Source organism: Pristiophorus japonicus, chromosome X (assembly GCF_044704955.1).
Source record: "Pristiophorus japonicus isolate sPriJap1 chromosome X, sPriJap1.hap1, whole genome shotgun sequence".
NCBI lineage: Eukaryota > Metazoa > Chordata > Chondrichthyes > Pristiophoridae > Pristiophorus > Pristiophorus japonicus.
The window spans coordinates 29,336,711-29,351,604 of record NC_092010.1 but is presented as its reverse complement, the minus strand read 5'-3'; positions in this window follow the sequence as shown (position 1 = coordinate 29,351,604).

Sequence of the window (14,894 nt, the reverse complement as noted above, 5' to 3'; positions counted from 1 at the left end):
GATGATCTATTGGTTATCACAGCGCACAAATTTAGTAACGCTGTGTTGTATTGGTTATCACAGCGCACAAATTAATTAACGCTGTGGTCTACTGGTTATCACAGGGCACAAATTAAGTAGCGCTGTGATCTACTGGTTATCACAGCGCACAAATTAAGTAACGCTGTGATCTATTGGTTATCACAGGGCACAAATTAAGTAACGCTGTCATCTATTGGTTATCACAGCGCAGAAATTAAGTGACGCTGTGATCTATTGGTTATCACAGCGCACAAATTAAGTAACGCTGTGATCTATTGGTTATCACAGTGCACATAATAAGTAACGCTGTGATCTATTGGTTATCACAGGGCACATAATAAGTAACGCTGTGATCTATTGGTTATTACAGGGCACAAATTAAGTAACGCTGTGATCTATTGGTTATCACAGCACACAAATTAAGTAACGCTGTGATCTATTGGTTATCACAGAGCACAAATTAAGTAACGCTGTGTTGTATTGTTTATCACAGCGCACAAATTAAGTAACGCTGTGATCTATTGGTTCTCACAGGGCACAAATTAAGTAACGCTGTCATCTATTGGTTATCACAGCGCAGAAATTAAGTAACGCTGTGATCTATTGGTTATCACACCGCACAAATTAAGTAACGCTGTGATCTTTTGGTTATCACAGCGCACAAATTAAGAAACGCTGTGATCTATTGGTTATCACACGGCACAAATTAAGTAACGCTGTGATCTATTGGTTATCACAGGGTACAAATTAAGTAACGCTGTGATCTATTGGTTATCACAGAGCACCAATTAAGTCACGCTGTGTTGTATTGGTTATCACAGCGCACAAATTAAGTAACGCTGTGATCTGTTGGTTCTCACAGCGCACAAATTCAGTAACGCTCTGATCTATTGGTTTGCACAGGGCACAAATTAAGTAACGCTGTGATCTATTGGTTATCACAGAGCACAAATTAAGTGACGCTGTGATCTATAGCTTATCACAGCGCACAAATTAAGTAACGCTGTGATCTATTGGTTACCACAGGGCACAAATTAACTAACGCTGTGATGTATTAGTTATCACAGCGCACAAATTAAGAAACGCTGTCATCTATTGGTTGTCACAGCGCACAAATTAAGTAACGCTGTGTTGTATTGGTTATCACAGCGCACAAATTAAGTAACGCTGTGATCTGTTGGTTATCACAGGGCACAAATTAAGTAACACTGTGATCTATTGGTTATCACAGGGCACAAATTAAGTAACGCTGTGATCTATTGGTTATCACAGCGCAGAAATTAAGTAACGCTGATGATCTATTGGTTATCACAGCGCACAAATTAAGTAACGCTGTGATGTATTGGTTATCACAGCGCACAAATTAAGTAACGCTGTGATCTACTGGTTATCACAGCGCACAAATTAAGTAACGCTGTGATCTATTGGTTATCACAGGGCATAAATTAAGCAACGCTGTGATCTACTGGTTATCACAGCGCACAAATTAAGTAACGCTGTGATCTATTGTTTATCACAGGGCACAAATTAAGTAACGCTGTGTTGTATTGGTTATCACAGCGCACAAATTAAGTAAATCTATGAACTATTGGTTTTTACAGTGCACAAATTAAGTAACGTTTGATCTATTGGTTATCACAGCACACAAATTAAGTAACGCTGTGATCTTTTGGTTATCACAGCGCACAAATTAAGAAACGCTGTGATCTATTGGTTATCATAGGGTACAAATTAAGTAACGCTGTGATCTATTGGTTATTACAGCGCACAAATTAAGTAACGCTGTGATCTATTGGTTATTGCAGGGCACAAATTAAGAAACGCTGTGATCTATTGGTTATCACAGCGCACAAATTAAGTAACGCAGTGATCTATTGGTTATCACAGAGCACAAATCAAGTAACGCTGTGATCGATTGGTCATCACAGCGCACAAATTAAGTAACGCTGTGATCTATTGGTTATCACATGGCACAAATTAAGTAACGCTGTGATCTATTGGTTATCACACGGCACAAATTAAGTAACGCTGTGATCTATTGGTTATCACAGGGTACAAATTAAGTAACGCTGTGATCTATTGGTTATCACAGCGCACAAATTAAGTAACGCTGTGATCTATTGGTTATCACAGCGCACAAATTAAGTAACGCTGTGATCTATTGGTTATCACAGCGCACAAATTAAGTAACGCAGTGATCTATTGGTTATCACAGAGCACAAATCAAGTAACGCTGTGATCGATTGGTCATCACAGCGCACAAATTAAGTAACGCTGTGATCTATTGGTTATCACATGGCACAAATTAAGTAACGCTGTGATCTATTGGTTATCACACGGCACAAATTAAGTAATGCTGTGATCTATTGGTTATCACAGGGTACAAATTAAGTAACGCTGTGATCTATTGGTTATCACAGCGCACAAATTAAGTAACGCTGTGATCTATTGGTTATCACAGAGCATCAATTAAGTCACGCTGTGTTGCATTGGTTATCACAGCGCACAAATTAAGTAACGCTGTGATCTATTGGTTCTCACAGCGCACAAATTAAGTAACGCTCTGATCTATTGGTTATCACAGGGTACAAATTAAGTAACGCTGTGATCTATTGGTTATCACAGCGCACAAATTAAGTAACGTTTGATCTATTGGTTATCACAGCACACAAATTAAGTAACGCTGTGATCTTTTGGTTATCACAGCGCACAAATTAAGAAACGCTGTGATCTATTGGTTATCATAGGGTACAAATTAAGTAACGCTGTGATCAATTGGTTATCACAGCGCACAAATTAAGTAACGCTGTGATCTATTGGTTATCACAGGGCACTAATTAAGTAACGCTGTGATCTATTGGTTATCACAGCGCAGAAATTAAGTAACGCTGTGATGTATTGGTTATCACAGCGCACAAATTAAGTAACGCTGTGATCTATTGGTTATCTCAGGGTACAAATTAAGTAACGCTGTGATCTATTGGTTATCACAGCGCACAAATTAAGTAACGCTGTGATCTATTGGTTATTACAGCGCACAAATTAAGTAACGCTGTGATCTATTGGTTATTGCAGGGCACAAATTAAGAAACGCTGTGATCTATTGGTTATCACAGCGCACAAATTAAGTAACGCAGTGATCTATTGGTTATCACAGAGCACAAATCAAGTAACGCTGTGATCGATTGGTCATCACAGCGCACAAATTAAGTAACGCTGTGATCTATTGGTTATCACATGGCACAAATTAAGTAACGCTGTGATCTATTGGTTATCACACGGCACAAATTAAGTAACGCTGTGATCTATTGGTTATCACAGGGTACAAATTAAGTAACGCTGTGATCTATTGGTTATCACAGCGCACAAATTAAGTAACGCTGTGATCTATTGGTTATCACAGAGCACCAATTAAGTCACGCTGTGTTGTATTGGTTATCACAGCGCACAAATTAAGTAACGCTGTGATCTATTGGTTCTCACAGCGCACAAATTAAGTAACGCTCTGATCTATTGGTTCGCACAGCGCACAAATTAAGTAACGCTGTGATCTATTGGTTATCACAGAGCACAAATTAAGTAACGCTGTGATCTATAGCTTATCACAGCGCACAAATTAAGTAACGCTGTGATCTATTGGTTACCACAGGGCACAAATTAACTAACGCTGTGATGTATTAGTTATCACAGCGCACAAATTAAGTAAAGCTGTGATCTATTGGTTATTACAGCGCACAAATTAAGTAACGCTGTGATCTATTGGTTATTACAGGGCACAAATTAAGAAACGCTGTGATCTATTGGTTATCACAGAGCACCAATTAAGTCACGCTGTGTTGTATTGGTTATCACAGCGCACAAATTAAGTAACGCTGTGATCTATTGGTTCTCACAGCGCACAAATTCAGTAACGCTCTGATCTATTGGTTTGCACAGGGCACAAATTAACTAACGCTGTGATGTATTAGTTATCACAGCGCACAAATTAAGGAAAGCTGTGATCTATTGGTTATCATCGGGCACAAATTAAGTAACGCTGTGATCTATTGGTTATCACAGGGTACAAATTAAGTAACGCTGTGATCTATTGGTTATCACAGAGCACCAATTAAGTCACGCTGTGTTGTATTGGTTATCACAGCGCACAAATTAAGTAACGCTGTGATCTATTGGTTCTCACAGCGCACAAATTCAGTAACGCTCTGATCTATTGGTTTGCACAGGGCACAAATTAAGTAACGCTGTGATCTATTGGTTATCACAGAGCACAAATTAAGTGACGCTGTGATCTATAGCTTATCACAGCGCACAAATTAAGTAACGCTGTGATCTATTGGTTACCACAGGGCACAAATTAACTAACGCTGTGATGTATTAGTTATCACAGCGCACAAATTAAGAAACGCTGTCATCTATTGGTTGTCACAGCGCACAAATTAAGTAACGCTGTGTTGTATTGGTTATCACAGCGCACAAATTAAGTAATGCTGTGATCTGTTGGTTATCACAGGGCACAAATTAAGTAACACTGTGATCTATTGGTTATCACAGGGCACAAATTAAGTAACGCTGTGATCTATTGGTTATCACAGCGCAGAAATTAAGTAACGCTGATGATCTATTGGTTATCACAGCGCACAAATTTAGTAACGCTGTGATGAATTGGTTATCACAGCGCACAAATTAAGTAACGCTGTGATCTACTGGTTATCACAGCGCACAAATTAAGTAACGCTGTGATCTATTGGTTATCACAGGGCATAAATTAAGCAACGCTGTGATCTACTGGTTATCACAGCGCACAAATTAAGTAACGCTGTGATCTATTGTTTATCACAGGGCACAAATTAAGTAACGCTGTGTTGTATTGGTTATCACAGCGCACAAATTCAGTAAATCTATGAACTATTGGTTTTTACAGTGCACAAATTAAGTAACGTTTGATCTATTGGTTATCACAGCACACAAATTAAGTAACGCTGTGATCTTTTGGTTATCACAGCGCACAAATTAAGAAACGCTGTGATCTATTGGTTATCATAGGGTACAAATTAAGTAACGCTGTGATCAATTGGTTATCACAGCGCACAAATTAAGTAACGCTGTGATCTATTGGTTATCACAGGGCACTAATTAAGTAACGCTGTGATCTATTGGTTATCTCAGGGTACAAATTAAGTAACGCTGTGATCTATTGGTTATTACAGCGCACAAATTAAGTAACGCTGTGATCTATTGGTTATTGCAGGGCACAAATTAAGAAACGCTGTGATCTATTGGTTATCACAGCGCACAAATTAAGTAACGCAGTGATCTATTGGTTATCACAGAGCACAAATCAAGTAACGCTGTGATCGATTGGTCATCACAGCGCACAAATTAAGTAACGCTGTGATCTATTGGTTATCACATGGCACAAATTAAGTAACGCTGTGATCTATTGGTTATCACACGGCACAAATTAAGTAACGCTGTGATCTATTGGTTATCACAGGGTACAAATTAAGTAACGCTGTGATCTATTGGTTATCACAGCGCACAAATTAAGTAACGCTGTGATCTATTGGTTATCACAGCGCACAAATTAAGTAACGCTGTGATCTATTGGTTATCACAGCGCACAAATCAAGTAACGCTGTGATCGATTGGTCATCACAGCGCACAAATTAAGTAACGCTGTGATCTATTGGTTATCACATGGCACAAATTAAGTAACGCTGTGATCTATTGGTTATCACACGGCACAAATTAAGTAACGCTGTGATCTATTGGTTATCACAGGGTACAAATTAAGTAACGCTGTGATCTATTGGTTATCACACGGCACAAATTAAGTAACGCTGTGATCTATTGGTTATCACAGGGTACAAATTAAGTAACGCTGTGATCTATTGGTTATCACAGCGCACAAATTAAGTAACGCTGTGATCTATTGGTTATCACAGAGCACCAATTAAGTCACGCTGTGTTGTATTGGTTATCACAGCGCACAAATTAAGTAACGCTGTGATCTATTGGTTCTCACAGCGCACAAATTAAGTAACGCTCTGATCTATTGGTTCGCACAGCGCACAAATTAAGTAACGCTGTGATCTATTGGTTATCACAGAGCACAAATTAAGTAACGCTGTGATCGATAGCTTATCACAGCGCACAAATTAAGTAACGCTGTGATCTATTGGTTACCACAGGGCACAAATTAACTAACGCTGTGATGTATTAGTTATCACAGCGCACAAATTAAGTAACGCTGTGATCTATTGGTTATTACAGCGCACAAATTAAGTAACGCTGTGATCTATTGGTTATTACAGGGCACAAATTAAGAAACGCTGTGATCTATTGGTTGTCACAGCGCACAAATTAAGTAACGCTGTGTTGTATTGGTTATCACAGCGCACAAATTAAGTAACGCTGTGATCTATTGGTTATCACAGGGCACAAATTAAGTAACACTGTGATCTATTGGTTATCACAGGGCACAAATTAAGTAACGCTGTGATCGATTGGTTATCACAGCGCAGAAATTAAGTAACGCTGATGATCTATTGGTTATCACAGCGCACAAATTAAGTAACGCTGTGATGTATTGGTTATCACAGCGCACAAATTAAGGAAAGCTGTGATCTATTGGTTATCATCGGGCACAAATTAAGTAACGCTGTGATCTATTGGTTATCACAGGGTACAAATTAAGTAACGCTGTGATCTATTGGTTTGCACAGCGCACAAATTCAGTAACGCTCTGATCCATTGGTTTGCACAGGGCACAAATTAAGTAACGCTGTGATCTATTGGTTATCACAGAGCACAAATTAAGTGACGCTGTGATCTATAGCTTATCACAGCGCACAAATTAAGTAACGCTGTGATCTATTGGTTATCACAGGGCACAAATTAACTAACGCTGTGATGTATTAGTTATCACAGCGCACAAATTAAGAAACGCTGTCATCTATTGGTTGTCACAGCGCACAAATTAAGTAACGCTGTGTTGTATTGGTTATCACAGCGCACAAATTAAGTAACGCTGTGATCTGTTGGTTATCACAGGGCACAAATTAAGTAACACTGTGATCTATTGGTTATCACAGGGCACAAATTAAGTAACGCTGTGATCTATTGGTTATCACAGCGCAGAAATTAAGTAACGCTGATGATCTATTGGTTATCACAGCGCACAAATTAAGTAACGCTGTGATGAATTGGTTATCACAGCGCACAAATTAAGTAACGCTGTGATCTACTGGTTATCACAGCGCACAAATTAAGTAACGCTGTGATCTATTGGTTATCACAGGGCATAAATTAAGCAACGCTGTGATCTACTGGTTATCACAGCGCACAAATTAAGTAACGCTGTGATCTATTGTTTATCACAGGGCACAAATTAAGTAACGCTGTGTTGTATTGGTTATCACAGCGCACAAATTCAGTAAATCTATGAACTATTGGTTTTTACAGTGCACAAATTAAGTAACGTTTGATCTATTGGTTATCACAGCACACAAATTAAGTAACGCTGTGATCTTTTGGTTATCACAGCGCACAAATTAAGAAACGCTGTGATCTATTGGTTATCATAGGGTACAAATTAAGTAACGCTGTGATCAATTGGTTATCACAGCGCACAAATTAAGTAACGCTGTGATCTATTGGTTATCACAGGGCACTAATTAAGTAACGCTGTGATCTATTGGTTATCTCAGGGTACAAATTAAGTAACGCTGTGATCTATTGGTTATTACAGCGCACAAATTAAGTAACGCTGTGATCTATTGGTTATTGCAGGGCACAAATTAAGAAACGCTGTGATCTATTGGTTATCACAGCGCACAAATTAAGTAACGCAGTGATCTATTGGTTATCACAGAGCACAAATCAAGTAACGCTGTGATCGATTGGTCATCACAGCGCACAAATTAAGTAACGCTGTGATCTATTGGTTATCACATGGCACAAATTAAGTAACGCTGTGATCTATTGGTTATCACACGGCACAAATTAAGTAACGCTGTGATCTATTGGTTATCACAGGGTACAAATTAAGTAACGCTGTGATCTATTGGTTATCACAGCGCACAAATTAAGTAACGCTGTGATCTATTGGTTATCACAGCGCACAAATTAAGTAACGCTGTGATCTATTGGTTATCACAGCGCACAAATTAAGTAACGCAGTGATCTATTGGTTATCACAGAGCACAAATCAAGTAACGCTGTGATCGATTGGTCATCACAGCGCACAAATTAAGTAACGCTGTGATCTATTGGTTATCACATGGCACAAATTAAGTAACGCTGTGATCTATTGGTTATCACACGGCACAAATTAAGTAACGCTGTGATCTATTGGTTATCACAGGGTACAAATTAAGTAACGCTGTGATCTATTGGTTATCACAGCGCACAAATTAAGTAACGCTGTGATCTATTGGTTATCACAGAGCACCAATTAAGTCACGCTGTGTTGTATTGGTTATCACAGCGCACAAATTAAGTAACGCTGTGATCTATTGGTTCTCACAGCGCACAAATTAAGTAACGCTCTGATCTATTGGTTCGCACAGCGCACAAATTAAGTAACGCTGTGATCTATTGGTTATCACAGAGCACAAATTAAGTAACGCTGTGATCTATAGCTTATCACAGCGCACAAATTAAGTAACGCTGTGATCTATTGGTTACCACAGGGCACAAATTAACTAACGCTGTGATGTATTAGTTATCACAGCGCACAAATTAAGTAACGCTGTGATCTATTGGTTATTACAGCGCACAAATTAAGTAACGCTGTGATCTATTGGTTATTACAGGGCACAAATTAAGAAACGCTGTGATCTATTGGTTGTCACAGCGCACAAATTAAGTAACGCTGTGTTGTATTGGTTATCACAGCGCACAAATTAAGTAACGCTGTGATCTATTGGTTATCACAGGGCACAAATTAAGTAACACTGTGATCTATTGGTTATCACAGGGCACAAATTAAGTAACGCTGTGATCTATTGGTTATCACAGCGCAGAAATTAAGTAACGCTGATGATCTATTGGTTATCACAGCGCACAAATTAAGTAACGCTGTGATGTATTGGTTATCACAGCGCACAAATTAAGTAACGCTGTGATCTACTGGTTATCACAGCGCACAAATTAAGTAACGCTGTGATCTATTGGTTATCACAGGGCACAAATTAAGTAACGCTGTGATCTGCTGGTTATCACAGCGCACAAATTAAGTAACGCTGTGATCTATTGGTTATCACAGGGCACAAATTAAGTAACGCTGTGTTGTATTGGTTATCACAGCGCACAAATTAATTAACGCTGTGGTCTACTGGTTATCACAGGGCACAAATTAAGTAGCGCTGTGACCTACTGGTTATCACAGCGCACAAATTAAGTAACGCTGTGATCTACTGGTTATCACAGCGCACAAATTAAGTAACGCTGTAATCTATTGTTTATCACAGGGCACAAATTAAGTAACGCTGTGTTGTATTGGTTATCACAGCGCACAAATTAAGTAAATCTATGAACTATTGGTTTTTACAGTGCACAAATTAAGTAACGTTTGATCTATTGGTTATCACAGCACACAAATTAAGTAACGCTGTGATCTTTTGGTTATCACAGCGCACAAATTAAGAAACGCTGTGATCTATTGGTTATCATAGGGTACAAATTAAGTAACGCTGTGATCAATTGGTTATCACAGCGCACAAATTAAGTAACGCTGTGATCTATTGGTTATCACAGGGCACTAATTAAGTAACGCTGTGATCTATTGGTTATCACAGCGCAGAAATTAAGTAACGCTGTGATGTATTGGTTATCACAGCGCACAAATTAAGTAACGCTGTGATCTATTGGTTATCTCAGGGTACAAATTAAGTAACGCTGTGATCTATTGGTTATCACAGCGCACAAATTAAGTAACGCTGTGATCTATTGGTTATTACAGCGCACAAATTAAGTAACGCTGTGATCTATTGGTTATTGCAGGGCACAAATTAAGAAACGCTGTGATCTATTGGTTATCACAGCGCACAAATTAAGTAACGCAGTGATCTATTGGTTATCACAGAGCACAAATCAAGTAACGCTGTGATCGATTGGTCATCACAGCGCACAAATTAAGTAACGCTGTGATCTATTGGTTATCACATGGCACAAATTAAGTAACGCTGTGATCTATTGGTTATCACACGGCACAAATTAAGTAACGCTGTGATCTATTGGTTATCACAGGGTACAAATTAAGTAACGCTGTGATCTATTGGTTATCACAGCGCACAAATTAAGTAACGCTGTGATCTATTGGTTATCACAGCGCACAAATTAAGTAACGCTGTGATCTATTGGTTATCACAGCGCACAAATTAAGTAACGCAGTGATCTATTGGTTATCACAGAGCACAAATCAAGTAACGCTGTGATCGATTGGTCATCACAGCGCACAAATTAAGTAACGCTGTGATCTATTGGTTATCACATGGCACAAATTAAGTAACGCTGTGATCTATTGGTTATCACACGGCACAAATTAAGTAACGCTGTGATCTATTGGTTATCACAGGGTACAAATTAAGTAACGCTGTGATCTATTGGTTATCACAGCGCACAAATTAAGTAACGCTGTGATCTATTGGTTATCACAGAGCACCAATTAAGTCACGCTGTGTTGTATTGGTTATCACAGCGCACAAATTAAGTAACGCTGTGATCTATAGCTTATCACAGCGCACAAATTAAGTAACGCTGTGATCTATTGGTTACCACAGGGCACAAATTAACTAACGCTGTGATGTATTAGTTATCACAGCGCACAAATTAAGTAAAGCTGTGATCTATTGGTTATTACAGCGCACAAATTAAGTAACGCTGTGATCTATTGGTTATTACAGGGCACAAATTAAGAAACGCTGTGATCTATTGGTTATCACAGAGCACCAATTAAGTCACGCTGTGTTGTATTGGTTATCACAGCGCACAAATTAAGTAACGCTGTGATCTATTGGTTCTCACAGCGCACAAATTCAGTAACGCTCTGATCTATTGGTTTGCACAGGGCACAAATTAACTAACGCTGTGATGTATTAGTTATCACAGCGCACAAATTAAGGAAAGCTGTGATCTATTGGTTATCATCGGGCACAAATTAAGTAACGCTGTGATCTATTGGTTATCACAGGGTACAAATTAAGTAACGCTGTGATCTATTGGTTATCACAGAGCACCAATTAAGTCACGCTGTGTTGTATTGGTTATCACAGCGCACAAATTAAGTAACGCTGTGATCTATTGGTTCTCACAGCGCACAAATTCAGTAACGCTCTGATCTATTGGTTTGCACAGGGCACAAATTAAGTAACGCTGTGATCTATTGGTTATCACAGAGCACAAATTAAGTGACGCTGTGATCTATAGCTTATCACAGCGCACAAATTAAGTAACGCTGTGATCTATTGGTTACCACAGGGCACAAATTAACTAACGCTGTGATGTATTAGTTATCACAGCGCACAAATTAAGAAACGCTGTCATCTATTGGTTGTCACAGCGCACAAATTAAGTAACGCTGTGTTGTATTGGTTATCACAGCGCACAAATTAAGTAACGCTGTGATCTGTTGGTTATCACAGGGCACAAATTAAGTAACACTGTGATCTATTGGTTATCACAGGGCACAAATTAAGTAACGCTGTGATCTATTGGTTATCACAGCGCAGAAATTAAGTAACGCTGATGATCTATTGGTTATCACAGCGCACAAATTAAGTAACGCTGTGATGAATTGGTTATCACAGCGCACAAATTAAGTAACGCTGTGATCTACTGGTTATCACAGCGCACAAATTAAGTAACGCTGTGATCTATTGGTTATCACAGGGCATAAATTAAGCAACGCTGTGATCTACTGGTTATCACAGCGCACAAATTAAGTAACGCTGTGATCTATTGTTTATCACAGGGCACAAATTAAGTAACGCTGTGTTGTATTGGTTATCACAGCGCACAAATTCAGTAAATCTATGAACTATTGGTTTTTACAGTGCACAAATTAAGTAACGTTTGATCTATTGGTTATCACAGCACACAAATTAAGTAACGCTGTGATCTTTTGGTTATCACAGCGCACAAATTAAGAAACGCTGTGATCTATTGGTTATCATAGGGTACAAATTAAGTAACGCTGTGATCAATTGGTTATCACAGCGCACAAATTAAGTAACGCTGTGATCTATTGGTTATCACAGGGCACTAATTAAGTAACGCTGTGATCTATTGGTTATCTCAGGGTACAAATTAAGTAACGCTGTGATCTATTGGTTATTACAGCGCACAAATTAAGTAACGCTGTGATCTATTGGTTATTGCAGGGCACAAATTAAGAAACGCTGTGATCTATTGGTTATCACAGCGCACAAATTAAGTAACGCAGTGATCTATTGGTTATCACAGAGCACAAATCAAGTAACGCTGTGATCGATTGGTCATCACAGCGCACAAATTAAGTAACGCTGTGATCTATTGGTTATCACATGGCACAAATTAAGTAACGCTGTGATCTATTGGTTATCACACGGCACAAATTAAGTAACGCTGTGATCTATTGGTTATCACAGGGTACAAATTAAGTAACGCTGTGATCTATTGGTTATCACAGCGCACAAATTAAGTAACGCTGTGATCTATTGGTTATCACAGCGCACAAATTAAGTAACGCTGTGATCTATTGGTTATCACAGCGCACAAATTAAGTAACGCAGTGATCTATTGGTTATCACAGAGCACAAATCAAGTAACGCTGTGATCGATTGGTCATCACAGCGCACAAATTAAGTAACGCTGTGATCTATTGGTTATCACATGGCACAAATTAAGTAACGCTGTGATCTATTGGTTATCACACGGCACAAATTAAGTAACGCTGTGATCTATTGGTTATCACAGGGTACAAATTAAGTAACGCTGTGATCTATTGGTTATCACAGCGCACAAATTAAGTAACGCTGTGATCTATTGGTTATCACAGAGCACCAATTAAGTCACGCTGTGTTGTATTGGTTATCACAGCGCACAAATTAAGTAACGCTGTGATCTATTGGTTCTCACAGCGCACAAATTAAGTAACGCTCTGATCTATTGGTTCGCACAGCGCACAAATTAAGTAACGCTGTGATCTATTGGTTATCACAGAGCACAAATTAAGTAACGCTGTGATCTATAGCTTATCACAGCGCACAAATTAAGTAACGCTGTGATCTATTGGTTACCACAGGGCACAAATTAACTAACGCTGTGATGTATTAGTTATCACAGCGCACAAATTAAGTAACGCTGTGATCTATTGGTTATTACAGCGCACAAATTAAGTAACGCTGTGATCTATTGGTTATTACAGGGCACAAATTAAGAAACGCTGTGATCTATTGGTTGTCACAGCGCACAAATTAAGTAACGCTGTGTTGTATTGGTTATCACAGCGCACAAATTAAGTAACGCTGTGATCTATTGGTTATCACAGGGCACAAATTAAGTAACACTGTGATCTATTGGTTATCACAGGGCACAAATTAAGTAACGCTGTGATCTATTGGTTATCACAGCGCAGAAATTAAGTAACGCTGATGATCTATTGGTTATCACAGCGCACAAATTAAGTAACGCTGTGATGTATTGGTTATCACAGCGCACAAATTAAGTAACGCTGTGATCTACTGGTTATCACAGCGCACAAATTAAGTAACGCTGTGATCTATTGGTTATCACAGGGCACAAATTAAGTAACGCTGTGTTGTATTGGTTATCACAGCGCACAAATTAATTAACGCTGTGGTCTACTGGTTATCACAGGGCACAAATTAAGTAGCGCTGTGACCTACTGGTTATCACAGCGCACAAATTAAGTAACGCTGTGATCTATTGGTTATCACAGGGCACAAATTAAGTAACGCTGTCATCTATTGGTTATCACAGTGCAGAAATTAAGTGACGCTGTGATCTATTGGTTATCACAGTGCACATAATAAGTAACGCTGTGATCTATTGGTTATCACAGCGCACATAATAAGTAACGCTGTGATCTATTGGTTATTACAGGGCACAAATTAAGTAACGCTGTGATCTATTGGTTATCACAGCACACAAATTAAGTAACGCTGTGATCTATTGGTTATCACAGAGCACAAATTAAGTAACGCTGTGTTGTATTGGTTATCACAGCGCACAAATTAAGTAACGCTGTGATCTATTGGTTGTCACAGCGCACAAATTAATTAACGCTGTGGTCTACTGGTTATCACAGGGCACAAATTAAGTAGCGCTGTGATCTACTGGTTAACACACCGCACAAATTAAGTAACGCTGTGATCTTTTGGTTATCACAGCGCACAAATTAAGAAACGCTGTGATCTATTGGTTGTCACAGCGCACAAATTAAGTAACGCTGTGTTGTATTGGTTATCACAGCGCACAAATTAAGTAACGCTGTGATCTACTGGTTATCACAGCGCACAAATTAAGTAACGCTGTGATCTATTGGTGATCACAGGGCACAAATTAAGTAACGCTGTGTTGTATTGGTTATCACAGCGCACAAATTAATTAACGCTGTGGTCTACTGGTTATCACAGGGCACAAATTAAGTAGCGCTGTGATCTACTGGTTATCACAGCGCACAAATTAAGTAACGCTGTGATCTATTGGTTATCACAGGGCACAAATTAAGTAACGCTGTCATCTATTGGTTATCACAGCGCAGAAATTAAGTGACGCTGTGATCTATTGGTTATCACAGCGCACAAATTAAGTAACGCTGTGATCTATTGGTTATCACAGTGCACATAATAAGTGACGCTGTGATCTAT